At 40.4% G+C, this 20468-nt stretch overlaps 1 pseudogene; it reads left to right on the plus strand.

The window, feature by feature from the left end:
- Positions 1 to 8204: 8204 nt before the first annotated feature.
- On the plus strand, positions 8205 to 9859 carry LOC102242004 (annotated as a pseudogene).
- The last annotated feature ends 10609 nt before the right edge of the window (positions 9860 to 20468 follow it).

Consider the following 20468-nt stretch of genomic DNA (forward strand, 5'->3'; position numbering starts at 1 on the left):
TTTACCTTCTGTATTTGATACAATGTTGCGGTCCGGCTGGCTGAAGCCCACTGACTAAAGCCGGTTTCTGGGGTTTTGTTTAGCTTCTATATTTGCAACATAGTTGCTTAGAGTTGCAGCTGAGAGGCCAGCAAGGCAGGCGGGGAACGTTGGAGTCCGCAGTCACTGGAGCAAGCAAGCCTCCCTGTTCGCTTCAGTGCATGGCTGCCATCTTGGCTGGCGGTTAATTTGCATATCTTACTGATTAGCCAATGGGAAGGGTAGTGGTCGTACGGCTAATTACCATGTTTCTCTTTTATTAGATAGGAGGATTGTCTAATTGCTGTGGCTAGGCCTTCCAGTACTACGTTGAATAAGAGTGGTGAATGTGGACATCCCTGTCTTTTTCCCCAACTTAAGGTGAATGCTTGTAGTTTTCCCTCGTTGAGATGATATTGGCTGTAGGTTTGTCATATGTTTATTTATTATATTGAGGTATATTTCCTCTATTCCCACTTTGCTAAGAGTTTTTATCATAAGTGGATGATGGATTTTATTAGATGCTTTTTCTGCATCTATTGATATGATCAATAGATGTGTTTTTAAATATATTTTTATTGATTTCAAAGAGGAAGGGAGAGAGAGAGAGAGAGAGAGAGAGAGAGAGAGAGAGAGAGAAACACAGAGAGAAACATCAATAATGAGAGAGAATCATTGATCGGCTGCCTCCTGCACATCCCACACAGGGGATCAGGCCCACAACCCAGGCATGTGCCCTTCACTGGAATCAAACCTGGGACCCTTCAGCCCACAGGCTGATGCTCTATCCACTGAGCAAACCTGGCTAAGGCATGATCATGTTGAGCATGAAAAATGTTCTTTCTCTCCCTATTTTGGCTGTTTATTCTGTCTGGTTCTATGTATTAGGTAGATCTTCTGTGACTCCCATTTTTGGTAGTGTGGCCTTATGAAATAGGTGACCTATGGCACCCAGTGGTGCAGTCTCCTTTATCACCAGAACTGGGTGCTCTCACAATGTCTGTGTGAGCATTGTGTGGGCCCTCCTGTTGTAATTGAGTTTTGATTGCTATTGGCCCATTCACAAGAGTCTTGACCCTCAGGCTGGATGAGAGTGAGGCTTAACTCCCAACACAGTATGCAGGCCGCTTGTTGGTGCTGATCACATGAAGCAGAACTCACCTCAGCAGGGTCTGGTGCCTGCCAATACACCCCTGTGGATATGCTGCTTGTGAAGCTTACTGGATCCTGCTCTATTGTTGTTTGAAGCTGGACACTGGGTGTATTGGTTCTATACCTCTTCGTAGAGGCTCTGATGCAGGCCATTGCCAGACACTGTGACTGGCCTGAGCAACCTGTTTGGAGCTATCAGCAATCCACAGTTCGTGGCTCTTTCTGCTGGGTCTGGGTGCATGTGGAAAGGACCAAGCTATGCACCAAGGTCTGATTTTACTAGCCCTGGGTCCAGAAGCAGGTCAGGAAAAGACCCAGAGATCCACCTCTGCTTGAAAGCTGTTAATCTCAGTCACTTAATGAGCCTCCAGCTGTAGTCCTCAGCAGGGCATAAGGTCCACAGAATGGGTGAGAGGGATTCCAATGGGTGGGGCTATTGCTTACCCTCAAGCTAATGCTGCATGGATAAGAAAACTATCCTTGAGAAAGATGGCTTCTGCAGTATGGGGAAATGGCTCAGCACAGGGGTCCTGGAAGCTGTCCTTTTACCTCTCTCCCTAGAGCCACCAACCTTAGACTCCCCTCATGCAGCTCTAGTTCACTCTGTCCTCCTTCTCTGGAGCCCACATTGAATGGCTGCAAATGAAATTGTGTGCATTGGCCCTTTAAGAGGGTGTTTATAGCCATCTCTACCTGTAGGACAGAAACCCTGCTGCTTTTCACAGCCAGATGTTATGTAGGCACCATTCCCAGCTCTGAGCTGAGGAGCCCAGTTTGAGATTTAGACCCTAGACTTCTAAGGGGGAACACCCCACAGCTGAGATATCCCTCCGGAACTTCATCTTCTACCTGTGGAAGCCTGGCCAGCCCTCTCACACCTCCACAATTCCTACCAGTCTCAATGTGGCCTTGTCTTTACATCCTTGGCTATAAGGCTTCTCTCCAGCTAGTCTTCAGTTGGTTATTCAGAAGGATTTTTCTATATTTTAGTTGTAATTCCAGTTTGGTCTTGGGAGTAGGTCAGTGTAGCTTCCACCTAATCTTCTGCCATCTTAGAATCCCCCAATGTTACTTTAAAATACAATACATTTCTATCAGACATAAGCCCAACAATAAAATTATCCTATATAATAAAAGCCTAATATGCTAAGTGTCTGACTGTTCATTCGACCATTCGACCAGTCACTATGATGTGCACTGACCACCAAGGGGAAGATGCTCTGATTGGTAGGTTAGCTTGCTGCTGGGGTCCGGCCAATCGGGACTGGGCGAGACAGGCCGGACACACCCTGGAGCCCTCCCACAGTCCCTCCCCGGCCCTGATCGTGCACCAGTGGGGTCCCTCAGCCTGGCCTGCACCCTCTTGCAATCTAGGACCCCTTGGGGGATGTCAGAGAGCCAGTCTCAGCCTGATCCCACAGGCCAGGCCAAGGGACCCCACCGTGCACTGGGCCTCTAGTATAGGATAAGAGAAGAAAGGAGATGATACATTTATATTGTCTTTCATAATTACGTTTACCACTGCTCTGTGTGTGTGTGTGTGTCTGTGTGTGTATTTAGATTTCCATCTAGGTATACTTCTTTTCTGTCTAAAGAACTTTATTTGTATTTCTTATAAGGTAAGTCTGATAGCAATTCTCTATGTTTTTGTTTATCTGAAAATTTCTTTTGCCTTCATATTTGAAAATTTTGCTAAATATAAAATTATAAGTTAACAGATATTTTTTCGTATAGTACTTTGACTATGCCGTCCTACTGCTTTCTAGTCTCCATGTATTTTTATGAAAATTTGGCTGTTGACCTCATTAGGGTTCCCTTCTACATGACAAGTCATTTTGCTGCTTTCAAGATCTCTTCTTTGTCCTTTGTCTTTCAGCATTCTTACTATCTTCTGTCTGGATGTGGATCTCTTTATTTATCCTACTTGGGTTTCATTGAACTTCTTGGATATGTAGATTAAGGTTTTTCATCAAATGTGGGAAGTTTTCAGCTATTATTTCTTTGAATGTTGTTTTCTATTCCTTTTTTATTAATCTTCAAGTTCAGTGATTCTTTCTTCTGCCATTTCAAATCAATTATTGAGCCACTGTAATGGATTTTTTTCATTTTAGCTATTGAACTTTTCAACTCCAGAATTTCCATTTGTTCCTTTTTTTATGATTTCTATATATAGATATTCTCTATGTTGAGACATTTTCTTCATACTTTTATATATGAATTACTTTAGGTCTTTGAACATATTTATAATGGCTTAATATGACATGGGATGCCTCTCACAGTTAGTTTCTGTTGCCGGCTCATTTTCTTAGGTATGGATCACACTTTCCTATTTCTTTGCATTTCTCATAACTTTTTGTTAAAAACTAATATTTTAGATATTATAGCAATTCTGGAAAGTGATTTCTCTATCCCTCCCTTAAGGAATGTTTGTTGTTATTTGCACATTTATTTGTTAAGTGACTTGGCTGGACTATTTTAGTAAAGTGTGGTCCCCCTAAAGTATGGAGCCCCTGATGTCACTCCTCAGAGGGTGTGCTCTTGGGCAAGTAGTACACAGTCATCCTGGGATGATAGTGATTTTAACAGGGCTATTTCTCACTATCTCTTTCCCTGATCACTCTGGAAGGCTGTTTGCCTCATTTGGTATTACATCCCAACCTCTGGTTCCACTAATTACTGATTAATTGATTTATTGTTTTTGATATTGTTTTGGCATGAATTGCTCAGCAAGCTGATAGAATTAAATTTGGGTAAGGGTTGCTTTTGAGGCTACCTTTTTTTTAAAAAAAAATATGTTTTTATTAGTTTTAGAGAAAGAGGAAGGGAGAGGGAGAGAGAGAAACATCAATGATAGAGAAACATCGTTTGGCTACCCTTTGCACACCCCCTGCTGGGGATTGAGCCTGCACAAGGGTTATGTGCCCTGACTTGGAATTGAATTGGTGACCTCTTGGTGCAAGGGTCAATGCTCAACCACTGAGCCACACTGGTCAGGTGAGGCTACCTTTTGGGGTTTATTCTGACCTGGGGAGGGCCCTTCTTAGTTGTCTTTTTTCCTGATTTTATGTGGTAAAATAGCTGACCTACCATTTAGCTTGTTGCTCCCAATTAAGAGGTTTGTCTCCAAGTGTGCCCTTAGGCTTAATTTTCCCCATTTGTTTTTTTCAAATGAAGTCAGTTCCTTTGGAGAAAACTCTTATGCTCTCCTTTCTTATGAACTCTTTCTCCCTGTGGGCAAAATCTGTGAACTACTACTCTGGGTTATGGGAGGGGCAATAGCCTCTGACCTTCTGGGTTTGCTTCTCACTGCTGTGCCCTATGAGTAGCTGGGATGAGGGAGGTCGGGGTCCAGTATTCTGGCCTGCCATTCCTGGGTATGTGCTCATCCTATTCAGTGGAAGGAGCCCTCTACCTCTCAGACACAGTCACCAAAATTCAGCCATGTAAGCTTTGAGCTGGAGGGGATATGAAATGCTCTCCGCTTGCCCTTCAGATAAGTTATAACCCTTGTGTGGTACCTGGGGGGAGAGGGAGCTCCATATTCTTGGCCATATTATGCCCAGAATGGAGTTTCTGCCAAGCTGAACCGATCTGGGATTGGGGGTGGAGGGTTGATGGTAAGGGAGGAAATGGATCATGGCTCAATATTAGTAAGTTTTCTTGAATAACTGTTGCTTCATTTTTTTTTTTCCTGAGCCATTAGGACTCTTTCCAGGAACTTTAAATAAAGGTTGTATTTGTATAGCTGTCTCTAGCTTTGCTTGTTTCTCTAGGTAGTACATCCATAGAGCGCCTCACACTTTCATCCTGGCAGTGAAACTCCTTAACTAATATGTCTAGGGTATCTGCTATGTGCTTAATATAGTGCTTCACCCAGAACAGTGTGCAATATATATTTTTAAGCCAGGACATTAGGTGAATAATTTTCATGTAAGCATTACCTAGCTCTAACTTAATATCATAGGGTGCTGAAATTCTAAAATTACCTAAAATATATTGGAAACAAAAGCAAAGACCACCTAGGTTTGGCCAGGATATACTAGGACTAAATAAATGATGGGTAAAGCAAGGCTATACTCTCAATTTTGAAAGCTTTCCTATGAAAGGTGATTCAGCTGACACCTAATTCTAATTGATTATATTTATTAAATATGGGAAATGGGATATTTAAAAGTATAAAAATATATCATTTAAAAATGAATCCAGCTAGAATTTTAAGCACCAGATCAAAATTGAGGCTTTTTTTTTATGGTATGATTTTAGAGTGCCAACCTTTTTTTTTAAATCTTAACACTGCAAAAGTTAATTATTTGAGAACACAGATAACCATGATGACTTCTGTTTTGCACTACAAGTTGCTCTGTCACTACTTAATAAATAATCATCTGTAGCTCTATGGGGGTGGAAATAGGGTGGGGATTTTCCTTTTGGCACATCCACTAATGAGTAATACATTTATTTCAAGTGCCAATAAAAATGTTATACTGGACTTATATGACACATTTGTTAGTTATTAGAAACACTAATTCTAAATAATTGAACAATGCTCTATTATATTTCTCTACTTGTTAAGTTATATTATCATATGAAAATTTTAAACAAAATGAACAAGTTTTTAATACTGCATAGCATTTTTGGATAGAGTAAATAAAATAAGGCCATTTTCGGGAGTGACACCATCTCTGGACTTATCTCAATACGACAGTATTATTCACCATTTCTTCTCAACTGATCTTTCATAATTGTTTCCATGAACTCTCTTCCTTCCTGGAATCTGCCTAACACTTTAATTATCTTCATTATTTTCATTTTGAAGTTTGTGTCTACTGTTACATGCTGCCTCTTCCCTCCCAACCCTAACCTGCCCTTCACCTCTCTGCTGGCAGACAGAGCAGAATGTACTAGGTTCCAGCCTTGTTGTCAATAACTTTACATTCTCTGGGTCTTGGTCTCCTCATCTGCAAAACAGATGATCTCTAAGACTAAATGGATCAGAATAATACCATCTTCAGAAATGGATCCAATTCAGAACTCTGAAATTGGAGCAAAACCTCGAGTCTTTATGTAAAAGCATCAATGCTTACTAGACAAGTTTAACCCCTCACTAAGTAGTTTGCTTTAAAATATATATATATTATTGATTTCAGAGAGGAAGGGAGAGGGAGAGGGAGATAGAAACATCAATGCTAAAAGAGAATCATTGATTGGCCTCCTACACACTCCACACTGGGGATGGAGCCCACAATCCAGGCATGTGCCCTGATCAGGAATTGAACCATGACCTCCTGGTTCATAGGTCAGTGCTCAACCACTGAGCAACACAGGCTAGAATGGTTTTGCTTTGGATCTCACATTCAGAGATCTGATAAGAGAATTGCTCCTAATGTTCAGTTATTGCCAATATTTTATGATATTTTGGGAAACTTACTAGTAATGACATTTCAAGTCATTAATTACTAAATGCTTGCTTAGTACACAGGGGTGGACAAAAGTAGGTTTACATTTGTAATACAAATAAGTAATGCAATACTTAATAAATAATACAAGAATAAACTCTGCGTCTTGCAACTGTAAGACACAGTTGCTTACAACTGTAAACTTACTTTTGCCTAACCTTGTATTTAAGAGGCTATCCCCAGACATTATATATTTTATCTGATATTAGAAAACCTAAATATTTTGGCTACTATTAAGAGAGAAATTGGGATTCCCATTGTTTTAAGAATGTAAGCTTTAAAAAAAAAAAGACAACACTTTGTAAGACTTGTATAGGCTAAAGCAGGGGTGGGCAAACTTTTTGACTGGAGGGCCACAATGGGTTCTTAAACTGGACTGGAGGGCCGGAACAAAAGCATGGATGGAGTGTTTGTGTGAACTAATATAAATTCAAAGTAAACATCATTACATAAAAGGGTACAGTCTTTTTTTTTTTTTAGTTTTATTCATTTCAAACGGGCCGGATCCGGCCCGTGGGCCGTAGTTTGCCCACGGCTGGGCTAAAGTGTGGTTCATCATTTTAAACTTTTTTCTACAGTTGAGAGTGTGGAGATATATTCACTTATCTTTCCTTGTGGGCATAGGGCTCAACTTCAACCAATGCCTCCTACAAAAAGACAGCTACAAAAGGGAAAATCAACAAAGTTCCTAATGTATAAAATCTTTTAGAAGAGATTTAGACCAGATTTAAAGTAAACTACTCATCATGGATTCAAGGTTTATTAGTGTTAAACCAGTTTTTGGACTTGCATATGTACAATTTCTCCTGCCCCCAATGTAAGGTATTAAAATAAGACACCTAGAATCTTTAGTAATATTACTATAACTATCCACTTAGTGGTAATATTACAATTAACCCTCATGTTAATGGTAATATTACAATAGCACTCATGGTTAGCTGTAGCTTACCAAGATTGGATTTAAAATGTGGAAATGAATGATTAGTTATTATGCAAAGTCCTTAAATCAGTTTCTAGATAAAATATAAAATAGGAATAGCATCACAGAATGAAAGAAAAATTGTGAATTTTCTTCTTAGTAAGGTTTTGCATCCGGAAGTGGATGCTGTGATGGAATAAAGGACTTATCCCCGCAGCTGCTGGAAATGAGACTAGCAGACAGTGCTCTTTGTGCATTTCCCTACTAAGGAAAACTGCCTTCCAAAAAGGATGTGCTACTCCCAGTAACGGCTAATTAATATAGGAACTTAAAGGTTCCGATTTCAGGGGTCCTCCTCGCAACTCCAGATAACCCTGAAGGGATCCTGCTTCAGGACTCCTGGTGGGGTGGGCTGAGGCCTTCATCGAGTGTATCAAGGCCCATCTTCTCCCTCTGCCCATCCTGCGTCCTCCCCTGCCCTTGCACAGGTGTTGCTCTACAGAGCACTCCCTAGTAAAAGTCCAGCAGGCTAATCTTAGACTCTGTATTTGCTTCTGTCACTTACCAGCAGTACTTTGCAAGAGTCATGAGATAGGCCTCCCTGACCGTAGATGGCCTGCCTCAGTGCTTGCAGGCCCTGATGCTGCCCCACAAAAACGCTTCGATTACACAGAGTCCTTCACCAGCTTAGGCCAGTGAGTGTCCAGGGCGCTCACTCCTCATCGCACTCAGGCTTATGCCAAAGATGTAAAATTTGGTGCAGATGCCTGAGCCTTAATGTTTCTATGACCTCTTAGCTGTTACTATGGGGCCAACAGGAAGAACAGTGATTATTGAACAGAGCTGGGGAAGTCCCAACGTAACAAAAGATGGTGTGACCGTTGCGAAGTCCATCGACTGAAAAGATAAATATAAAAATATTGGCGCTAAACTTGTTCAAGATAGTGCCAACAATACAAATGAAGAGACTAGGATGTCACCACCACGGCCACTGTACTGGCATGCTCTATTGAGAAGATTAGTAAAGGTGCTCATCCTGTGGAAATCGGAGAGGTGTGGTGTTAGCTGTTGGCGCTATCATTTCTGAATATAGGAGACTGCCTAAAACAGTGACACCCCCTGAATACACAGCTCAGGTTGCTATACTTTCTGCAAATTGAGACAAAGGAATTGGCAGCATGATTTACAATGCAATGAAAAAGATTGGAAGAAAAGGCGTCATCACAGTAAAGGGTGGAAAAACACTGAATAATGAATTAGAAATTATTGAAGGCATGAAGTTTGATTGAGGTTATATTTACTATACTTTATTAATACAGCAAAAGGTCAGAAATGGGAATTCTAAGGTGCCTATGTTCTATTGAGTGGGAAGAAAATTTCTAGTGTTCAGTCCATTGAATCTGCTCTTGAAGTTGCCAATGCCCACTGTAAGCCCTTGGTCATAATCGCTGAAGAAGCTTTGAGTGCACTTGTTTTGAATAGGCTAAAAGTTGGTCCTCAGGTTGCAGCAGTCAAAGCTCCAGGTTTTGGTGACAATAGAAAAAGCCAGCTTAAGACATGGTTATTACTACTGGTGGTACAGTGATTGGATTGACTCTAACTAACTCTTGAAGATGTTCAACCTCATGACTTAGGAAAGGTTGGAGAGGTCATTGTGACCAAAGATGATGCTATGCTCTTGAAAGGGGATGGTGACAAGGGTCTAATTGAAAAATGTATTCAAGAAATCATTGAGCAGTTAGATGTCACAACTAGTGAATATGAAAAGGAAAAACTAAATTAATGTCTGGCAAAGCTCTCAGATGGAATAGCTATGCTGAAGGTTGGTGAGAAAAGTGATGAAGTGAATGAAAAGAAAGAGTAACAGATGCCCTCAATGCTACATGAGCTGCTGTTGAGGAAGGCATTGTTCTGGGAGGGGGTTGTGCCCTGCTTCGGTGGTGCATTCCAGCCTTGGGCTCATTAATTCCAGTTAATGAAGATAAAAAATATTGGTATAGAAATTATTTTAAAAGCACACAAAATTCCTGCAATGACCATTGCTAAGAATACAGGTATTAAAGGATCGGTGATAATTGAGAAAATTATGCAAACTTCCTCAGAAGTTAGTTATGATGCTATGTTTGGAGATTTTGTGAATATGGTGGGTAAAGGAATCATTGATCTGACTAAGGTTGTGAGAACTGCTTTATTGGATGTTGCTGGAGTGGCCAACAGCAGAAGCTGTAGTCACAGAAATTTCTAGAGAAGAGAAAGCTCTGAGGATGGGCAGGATGGGTGGAATGGAGGTGGTATGGGAGGTGGCATGTTCTAATCCTAGAATAATGTGAAATAGGAATTTTAGGGGAATATAGGCAGGTTTGGGGAATTTTTAGAATTGGGGGTTCATGGAAAAAACACAGGGCTAGAGACTGGGAGAAGTTACATTTCCATAAGACAAGAGAGCTCTGAGAAGGTACATTTCCATAACACAAGGGAGCAGCAACAATTACATCTACATAAGACAAGGGAACTGGGAGTAGCCAAAAGGTCTATATTTATAAAATAAAGGAGGAGGAAGAAAGCCCAGAAGGAATAGGAGAACAGTGAGGGAGGAGAGCCTCAGGAGTTACTATAGTAACCAATTCAAAAGGGAATATTGACCAATCAGAAGGGATTTTAGGACACAGAGACTTGCAGCCTTTATAAACCCTGGAAACAGGAAGTCAGAGGGACTCTTTCTCTCTTCCCACATGAGAGTCTGTACTTGTTCTTCAATAAATCTCCACCTTTGCTATACCATCTTCAGTCCATGGATTCATTCTTTAACTCCAACGGACAAAGAATCCGGAGAACACCGCATGTTCCAGTACAAAAATCACATATCAAGTGCCTTACCATCATTACTGAGAACTGTGAGAGGAAGCTCAAGGCAGTGCTCCTCACCCATGACTTCAGAGAAGTCAACTAAAGGAAATGACTTAAGAAAAAGGCTGGCCGACGTTTAAGAAAATTGCTATAACCATCAGTTACTGGTTTCAATTGACAACATACAGTGGTTTACTGCTGTTATTGTCCATGCCTACAGATATTTTATTTTGTAGTTTTGAATAAAAATTCACTTTTACATCCCTGATAAGTGCAAGAGCTATGTACCCATGTACTGTTTTCAACTTAAATCACTGAGGATTTTAGTGCTTGCCATCACCCGATGAGAAGTTAAAAGCAGCCTTTCTGTAGAGAGTAAGAATAATTGTGTAAAAAACAGAGAAATGTCCAATTACATAGCCTTTGTATAATAAAAATTTGTTTAAAGTAAAAAAACAAACACATACACAAAAGAAGAGTCATGAAATATATGATTATAATTTATAATTATTTTCTCTGAAATTTAGTATTCTAATCTGAAAGATAAAAACCATCCTGAGATTGGGTTATGGTTAGAATGTTAAAAGAAATGACATAGAAATGGTTTATAGAGTTGTATAATTAATGCAGACTTGTGGCCAGACAGATCTGAGTTCCAATTTTAGCTCTGCCACTTACTAGCTGTGCAGCTTTTATACTTAAGCACTGTCTACCTCTTCACCTATGAGAATAACAATCATACTACAAATAATTATCTTTAATTGGGCATTTACTATATGCCAATCTTTTAGCTAGTTCAACAAAACCTATGTTCTAAACCTATAAGGTTGCTATAATGATTAAGTGAACTAGGGCATATACAGTTTTCTACAATGTCATGTATGTGGCATACACTGAGCAAATGGTGGCCAGTATAAAATTTCTATCCTTGTTATTCATCATAAAGCACGCATTGCAATGCCTTGCACCAAAAATGATACTCTACAAGAGAAAAAAAAGTCAGATGTTTCTAATTGCCAGGACCATATTTGAAGGGAAATGTTTTCTATCATGTAATGACACAAAAACACTTAAATTCTCTAAACCAAAACAGATGTATTCACAATTCACAAGGTCAGAAGAGTTACTAGGTCAAGCAGACAAATATTTGATAAGACTCCCTCTATTTTCTCTCTCCCTTTGTAACAGATTATATGTAGCACACTCAATGCAGAGATGTGCAATCAGCTATAAGTTAGAAGCAGAAACCACTTCTCTAAAGTCAGACTTATTAAACCTGCATATGATAGTGGAGAAAGCCAGATTTTGCATTCTTATTGTCCCATAGGAGAGGATTGGTGGTGGACTGAGGAGGTGTGTGACTCAATCTTGTTCAGAATGGCTGACGATACGTACCCTAATACACTCTTACCTCCTCACATCAGAAAGAGGACCTCATCTCACTGGAACATTTTATACAACATGTGGGGTCCCAGAGTTTATCCATCTGGTAGGTACACATTTTCTAAGCTTTTTATTCATTAAATTAACCTGGTTTTAAAAATATTTATCTAGATTCCAAAATGGTGGCAGAGTAAGTATAAGCTATACTGACACGCTCCCAGGTCCAAAATGGAATTACAACTGAAATACAGAAAATCCACCCTGAATAATCAACTAGGACTAGCTAGAGAGACCCCGATAACCAAGGATGGAAAGAAGAGATTGCATAAAGACTGGTAGGAAGGGCAGAGGTGTGAAAGGGCTGGCCAGGCTCCAGACAGCAACTGAAGTTCCGGAGGGATATCTCAGCTGTGGGTTCCCACTGAGAATGCTGGGGTCTAAACCCCAAGCTGGGCTCCCAGCCCAGAGCAACAGAACTGAGAAAGGTGCCCACATGACATCTGGTTGTGAAAAGCAGCAGGGTTGCTGTCTACCAAGGAGAGAAAGCTGGAAATGCAGGCACCTTCTTAAAGGGCCGATGTACAAAATTTTGTGTGCAACCACTCACCTTGGGCTCTGACAGAGGGAAGGCAGAGTGGATTGGAGCTGTGTGAGCAGAAGCCAGGGTTGGGGCTCTGGGTTAGAGCTCAGAAGGCAGAAACCCCACCCTGGTTTCCTGCACTGAGTCATTCCTTCACATTGCAGAGGACATCTTTCTCTGGCAGACCTTTACCATCCAGGCAGCTTTTGCCTGGGGGTTGGGATTTTTTTGGGGGGGCAGGAAGGGGGGAAAAAAAAGAGGGGGGGAGAAGGATAGCAATTGCCCCACCCTGTGGAGTTTCTGAGGTCCATTAAGAGACTGAGAATAACAATCAGCCTGCAGAAAGAAGCAAATTAATATTTGACAAAGAAGGCAAAAGCATAAAATTGGGAAAATTGAACAGATACATGAAAAAAATTGGGAAAATTGGACAGACACTAGACCACTAACTTACACCATACACATGAATAAATTCAAAATGGATAAAAGACTTAAATGTAAGTCATGATACCATAAAAATCCCAGAAGAAACTATAGGCAGCAAAATCTCAGACATCTCTCATAGCAAAATATTTGTGGAATCATCTCCTAGGGCAAAGAAAACTAAGGAGAAAATAAACAAATGGGAATACAGCAAAATAAAAAACTTCTGAACAGCAAATGAAATCATTAACAAAATGGAAGCCCACTGTATGGGGGAACATATTTGGCAATGATACATCTGATAAAGGGTTACTATCTTATATAATAAAAGCATAATATACAAATTGTCCCCTCGGGCAGTCATTTGACTGGGAGTTCAACTGCTCACTATGATGTGCGCTGACCACCAGGGGGCGTAAAGGAACATGGCGGGTGTCCGGGATGCGGTGCTGGCAGTGGGTGGCAGTGGAGGCACTGTCGGCCCCAATGGGCCCTGACGAGAGCAAGACTGTGGCGGAATGGTGGAGTAGGTGAGCGGGTGGCGCCAGGCCAAAGTGGGTGCAAGCAGGGGCCCAATCGCCCCAATCGATTGCCCCGCAGACAGTGACCAGCAGCAGCAGTGGGGGGTGGGGGCTGCCACCTGGCTCCCAGGTGCTGAGGGAGTCAGGCAGGGGGCCCGGCCCTGATTGATCGCCCTGTAGGTGGGATGGTGGAGCAGGTGAGGAGGAGGCCCCAGGCCAAGGCGGGGTGCCAGATGGGGCTGCAGGTCTGCGTGGCCTGGGGTGCGAGCCGGGGCTGCGAGGCTGGGGGAGTGAGCTGGGGGCCCAATCTCTGTAGGCCACCCCGAGGGACCCCCCACCCGTGTGCACGAATTCATGCACCAGGCCTCTAGTCCAAAATATTCTAGTATAAGGAACTATTACAACAAAATGAAGACAAACAACCCAATTAAAAAATGGGTAAAGGACCTAAATGGACACTTCTCCAAAGTGGACATACAGATGGCCAAGAGACATATGAAAATATGCTTGAAGTCATTAATCATCAGAGAGATGCAAATTAAAACGACAATGAGGTACCACCTCACACCTGTCAGAATGGCTAACATCAACAAATCAACAACTGACAAGTGCTGGCAAGGATGTGGAGAAAAGGGTACCCTAGTGCACTGCTGGTGGTAATGCAGACTGGTGCAGCCACTATGGAAAACAGTATGGAGTTTCCTCAAATAAGTAAATATGGAACTCTAATTTTACCCAGTGATCCCACTTCTAGGAATATATCCTAAGAAACCTGAAACAAAAAAAAAAGGCTGGTGGAAGCTGAGGGGAAGGGGGGGGGGGGGTGGGGGGGAAGGTAAATGGGAAGAGATTAACCAAATGACTTGTATGCATAATCCATGGACACAGACAATAGGATAGTGAAGGGAGGGGGAGGAGGCAGTTTAAAAGGGGTCAATTGGGGGATGAGGAAGGAGACATATGTAATACTTTCAACAATAAAGACTTTTTAAAACACACAAAAAAAATTTATCTACTTCATGTATACTAGAACAATACTACAGACGTGGATGGAAATTCAGGGTTAACGGAATTGCTAAATACCCTGAAGTAGTTCAATTTTAAGCGCAGAAAGGGGTCTGCTACCAAATACCTGGAAGCCATAAGATGGAGCAGCCATGCATGAAGAAGTGAAAGGGCCCTGCATGTACACATCTGGGGCAGCTAACTTGACCATGTGAGAAAAATAAACCCCATTTCACTTAAACCACTATGGGTGGGTTTTCTGTTTTTATGATGACAAAGGCATTCCCAGCTAATACAGAGTTATACTTACATTGCTTCATTTTGCAATTTGCTCTTTCATCAACACTATTTTCAGATGCATTCATGTTAAAAAGTAAAGATGTAATTAATTTGTTTTAAGTAGTCTGTAATAGTCCATCATATGTCCATCCCATAATTTTACCTACCTGTTCTTACACTGATAAAATTTTGAGTTATTTTTGACTTTTTCTTCCCAATAATATTGCACTATACATACTTGTAAATTTTTCCTCACGTACATGTGACAAAGTCTCTTGAGTATATTTAGCAGTGGAATAGCTAGTTATAGAGCACAAGCATTTTATATTTCATTAACTGTTGATGTTGTGAGATATTTCTATTTGTCTCCCCCAAGAAATTCTCTCCACCCAACCGCTCCCTGGGAAGGTGAAACTATGAACTACATCAATGGATCCTTCAGCTCCTGTTAGGATGTATCCAATAGGGAACACCAGCAGAATATCCGAGGGAGAGTGAGGTCCAGGTATTCACCTGGCTCCACTCTCTGAAAGATTAGTATCTGTGCCTCAACTGAAGGACACATCTCCTCTTAAGACAACCCCTACAAGATTTGTTCCTTTGGTCCCAGCCTTTACTCTCTCCCCATGTCCCTTTCAGTTGGCTGGGGGTTGGGTAATAGCTCCTTTTCCCACACCTGCAAAAATAGTCTCCTTGTAACGCAAACCTCGAATTATCCTGCCATCTATTTCCGGGTGACAGCCTGACTGCCTCACTGCTATCCTGCTCTTCAATGGATTTACAGACCTATCAGCAACGCACGAGTGTTCATTACCCCGCAGCCATACCAATGCTTAATAGGAACTGACATACATTCTCTTATCTGATGGGCTCAATAGAATTGTTTTATTTTATTTTGTACTCCTCTGATAACTAGTGAAATTGAGCACCTGTTTATGGCCCATTTTTTTTCAAGTGAACATGAAACATTCACTAAGACAGATAATATGCCGGGCAATTAAATAAACCTCAATAGATTAAAAGAAATGAAATACAAAGTATGTCCCCAATCTGACCTTACACCTCAAGGATTTAGAAAAATAGCAAAGATCAAAGTGGAAATAAGTGATAAATGAAGCACTAGAGAAGATCAATGAAACTAAGAGCTGGTTCTTTGAAATGATAAACAAAATTGACAAACCTTTGCTTAGACTCACCAAGAAAAACAAGAGGACTCAAAATCAGAAATGAAAGAGAAGTTATAACCGATATCACAGAAATACAAAGGATTATAAGAGACGACAATAACAATTATATGCCAACAAATTGGGCAATGTATAAGGATGGGATAATCTGTAGAAGCATACTGCCTACTTAAGACTGAATCATAAAGAAATAGAAAGTCTTAACCAACCTACTAGTAGGAAGGAGATTAAATCAGTAATCAAAACAAAAGTCAGGACCAGCTGGCTTCACTGGTGAATTTAAAGGAGAGTTTCAAAAACTCTTCCAAAAAAACAGAAGAGTAGGAAACATTTCTAAACTCATTTTATAAGGCCAGCATTACTCTGATACCAAAACTAGACAAGGACAATACAAGAAAAGAAATTATAGGGCAATATCTCTGATGAACACAGATGCAAACACCCTCAACAAAAGATTAATAGAATTCAACAGTACATTAAAAGAACCTTACACCATGATCTAGTGGGATTTATTCCAAGGATGAAAGGATGATTCAACATGCTCAAATCACACAATGTGATACACCACATAATAAAATGAAGGATAAAAATTAAACAATCATTTAGATAGATACAGAAAAAGCATTTAATAAAATTCAATATCTACTCCTGATAACAACTCTCAGCAAAATGGGTATAGAGGGAATGTACCTCAACATAATAAAGGCCATACATGACAAGCTCACAGCTAACATCATACTTAGCATTGAAAAGCTGAAAGCTTTTCCTCTAAGATCAGGAATAGGATGAATGGAGAAAGAAAATATCACAGACAGGAATATTATTCAGCCAGAAAAAAGGAAATCCTGTCTTTGCGACAACACGGATGGACCTTGAGGGTATTGTGCTAAGTAAAATAAGTCATGCAGAGAAAGACAAATACTGTATGATCATTATATGTGGAATCTTAAAAAAAGCAACAACAATTCATAGATAGAACAGATTGGTGGTTGCCAGTGGTGGGGCTGTGGAGTGGAGGAAATGGATGGAAGGTGCTCAAAAGGAACAAACTTCCAGTTATATAACAAATAAGTCCTGGGGATAGAATGTATAACTTGATGACTATAGGTAAGCATACGACATTGTATATTTTAAAGTTGCTAATACAGTAAATCTTAAAAGTTTTTTAAAAATTGTAACTATGTATGGTGATGGATGTTAACTATATTGTGGTAATCCATTTTGCAATATATACACATATCAGATAATTACAGCATACTTTGCTTTATTATGATTAACTTTATTGCACTTCACAGATATTCTTTTTGTGTGTTTTTTAAAATATTTTTATTTATTTATTTATTTATTTTTTACAGAGAGGAAGGGAGAGAGATAGAGTTAGAAATATCGATGAGAGAGAAACATCGGTCAGCTGCTTCCTGCACACCTCCTACTGGGGATGTGCCCGCAACCAAGGTACATGCCCTTGACCAGAATCGAACCTGGGACCCTTCAGTCTGCAGGCCGATGCTCTATCCACTGAGCCAAACCGGTTACGGCTAAATATTTTTTTTTAAATTGATTTCAGAGAGGAAGAGAGAGGGAGAGAGAGAAGCATCAATGATGAAAGAGAATCAGGGACTGGCTGCCTCCCATATGCCTTGTACTGGGGATGAGCCCGCATTGCATGTGCCCTGACCAGGAATCGAACCATTGACCTTCTGGTCCATAGGTTGACACTCAACCACTGAGCCATGCTGGCTGGACCACAGGTATTGCATTTTTACGAAGTTAACGTTTTTGGTAATCTTGCACTGAGAAAACTGAAAACCTTCTGGAAAGGAGTCACGATTCTAGATGCCATTAAGAACATTTGTGATTCATGGGAAGAGGTCAAATATCAACATTAGCAGGAGTTCCGAAGAAGTTAATCCCAGCCTTCATGGATAACTTCAAGGGATTTAAGATTTCTGTGGAGGAAGGAACTGCAGGTTTGGTGAAAATATCAGGAGAACAAGAATTATAAGGGGAGCCTGCAGATGTGACTCAATAGCCACAATTTCAGAATAAAACTTGAACAGGTTAGTAGTTGCTCTCACAAATGAGCAAAGAAAGTGGTGTGTTGAGATAGAATCTACTGTTAAAGATGTTGTGAAGATTGTAGAAATAACAATAAAATAGAATATTACATTAACTTAGTCAATAAAGCAGTGGCAGAGTTTGAGAGCATTGACTTCAATCTTGAAAGAAGTTCTTTGGGTAAACTGCTATCAGGGAAATCATTCATAAAAGGAAGAGTCAGTCAACGAGGCAAACTTCATTGTTGTCTCATTTTAAAAAATTGCCACAGTCATCCTAACTTTCAGCAATCACCACTCTGATCAGTCAGCAGCCATCAACATAGAGGCGAAACCCTCCACCAGCAAAAAGATTATATCATTGAAGGCTCAGATCAGGGGTCCTCAAACTTTTTAAACAGGGGGCCAATTCACTGTCCCTCAGACCGTTGGAGGGCCGAACTATAGTTTAAAAAAAAACTATGAACGAATTCCTGTGCACACTGCACATATCTTATTTTGAAGTAAAAAAAACAAAACGGGAACAAATACAATATTTGTATTTGCATGTGGCCCGCGGGCCGTAGTTTGAGGACCCCTGGCTCAGATGATGGTTAGCATTTTTAGCAATAAAGTGTTTTTAATTAAGGTATGCCCATTTTTTTTAGATATAATGCAATGGCACACTTAATTGACTGCAGTAGAATGTAACATAACTTTTGTATGCACTGGGACACTTAAAAAACTCACTGGATTTGCTTTATTGTCATATTTGCTTTATTGCAGTGCCGTCGTCTGGAACCAAACTCGCAATATCTCCAAGGTACACCTGTATTTGTACACCTAAAACAAACACGGTGTTACATGTTGGTTATTTCTCAATTTATAGAAGCTGTTATTTTGGGGGTGATTTATTATACAGCAATAGATCATTGGAAAATTTATTTGTTATATTATTTCTTTAGTCATTAACCTAAAGATTACAAAGATTAGAATCAACATTTTATAACTTCAAGTGGAATGTAGAAAGCTATCACCATATTTTAGCCATTATTTCTGCAAGTATTTTTTGTTGCAATGGACTGTTTATCTTTCTAGGATTTCACAAGACAATGTTATGCCTTATATAATTGTTTCAGAAATTTCTAAAGCTTTGCTCATTTCCTTTTAATCTTTTTTTCCCCCTTCTCTTGTTAGGACAGGATAATTTCTATTGATCTATCTTCAAGTTCACTCACACTTTCCTCTGTCATCTCCACTTTGATGTTGGTCTTATCCAGTGAGATAGATATTCACCATCTCACAGTGAAAGGTGAGTACTTTTTTCAGTTCTAAGACTTCTATGTGGTTCCTTATCTACTTTATGTTTACTTGCTGATATTTTTTATTGCCCATTTATTTCAAAATATTTACCCTTATTTCTTGGAGCATTTGAAAAACAGCTGCTTTAAAAGTCTTTGATCATTTCAACATCTGTGTCATCTAAGAATTAGTGTCTGTATATTGTATTTCTCTTTGAGTTGGAATTTCTTTCTTCTCTGCATGCCAGGTAATTTTGTTCCATCCTGGACATTTTGAATAGAATGTTAAGAGACTCTGGGTTTTGTTTCAATCCTAGGGAGAACGTTGCTATTCTTATTTTAGCATATAATCAACACTGTCAGGCCAAAAATTCTGACCAGCTTTCTGTGGGTCCTTGTTCTGATGTTTTTTTTTCCATTTTCATAGCCTTTGCAATGGTCTTCATGCCTGCCTCACACGTGTCTGGGACCTGGGAGGTGGTTTATCCTATAGTTCTGTCTTCAGAGTCCTTAGTATGATCTACATGTACACAGGGGTATGAACAGCAGTTCACATGTAACTTTATGAAATTACTTTCCCCAGCTCTGGATTTTTCACTACTTCCCAAAGACTTTCTGATTCTCAAGGACTCCCCTTTTTTGGTCCTCTGGCCAGACCCTGTGGCTTTAGTTATCTCACTCTGCCATACACTTTCTGTGACTGCACCCATATCTGGAGCACATAGAAGCAGAGAAAAAGAGAGAAAGTAAGTAATTTTGTTCCACCTTCTTGGGACCTCAGTTCCTCTGTTTAGAGAGGAATTTTCCCATCTTTTGAAGTTTTAGGCACAGGTGGGCTCTCACTGCTGCCACGGTTACTACTGCCAACATCTACACAGGAATTCCCAGGGGACTGAGGTCTGAGATAAATGGAGGGGGCAGAAGCAAGGGGATTTCTTCCACCCTGAGGATGTGAGGGGTGCCTTTTGTGCTCCTTGAATAAAAACTCATTGGCTTCTCTGGAGACTTCTCCTGCTGGTCTGCCGGTATATTAAGGTTCCCACTTCGAGGATTTGGCTGCCTTGGGCCTAGGTTTCAGAATATCAGAGGAGATACACAAATAAGAAACTCATCATAATTTAGTAGTACTTACTTTCTTGGTCTTCCCCAAACTGCCTGCTACCATTTACTTTTCAGAGTCCTCAAATAGCTTCTCCGTGCATTCCTTCCAAATTGCATGGGCACATTCAGAGGGAGAGACAGGGTATAGTGTACTTCATCCATCCCATCTGGAATCAGAGTCCCCTCCTGTTTTTGTACTAGTGATGCCATATGTTTTCCTCCTATAGGATTTAAACCTCACAAGCTATAACAACCATTGTTTT

This window comes from Myotis brandtii, unplaced genomic scaffold (genome assembly GCF_000412655.1).
Source record: "Myotis brandtii unplaced genomic scaffold, ASM41265v1 scaffold529, whole genome shotgun sequence".
NCBI lineage: Eukaryota > Metazoa > Chordata > Mammalia > Chiroptera > Vespertilionidae > Myotis > Myotis brandtii.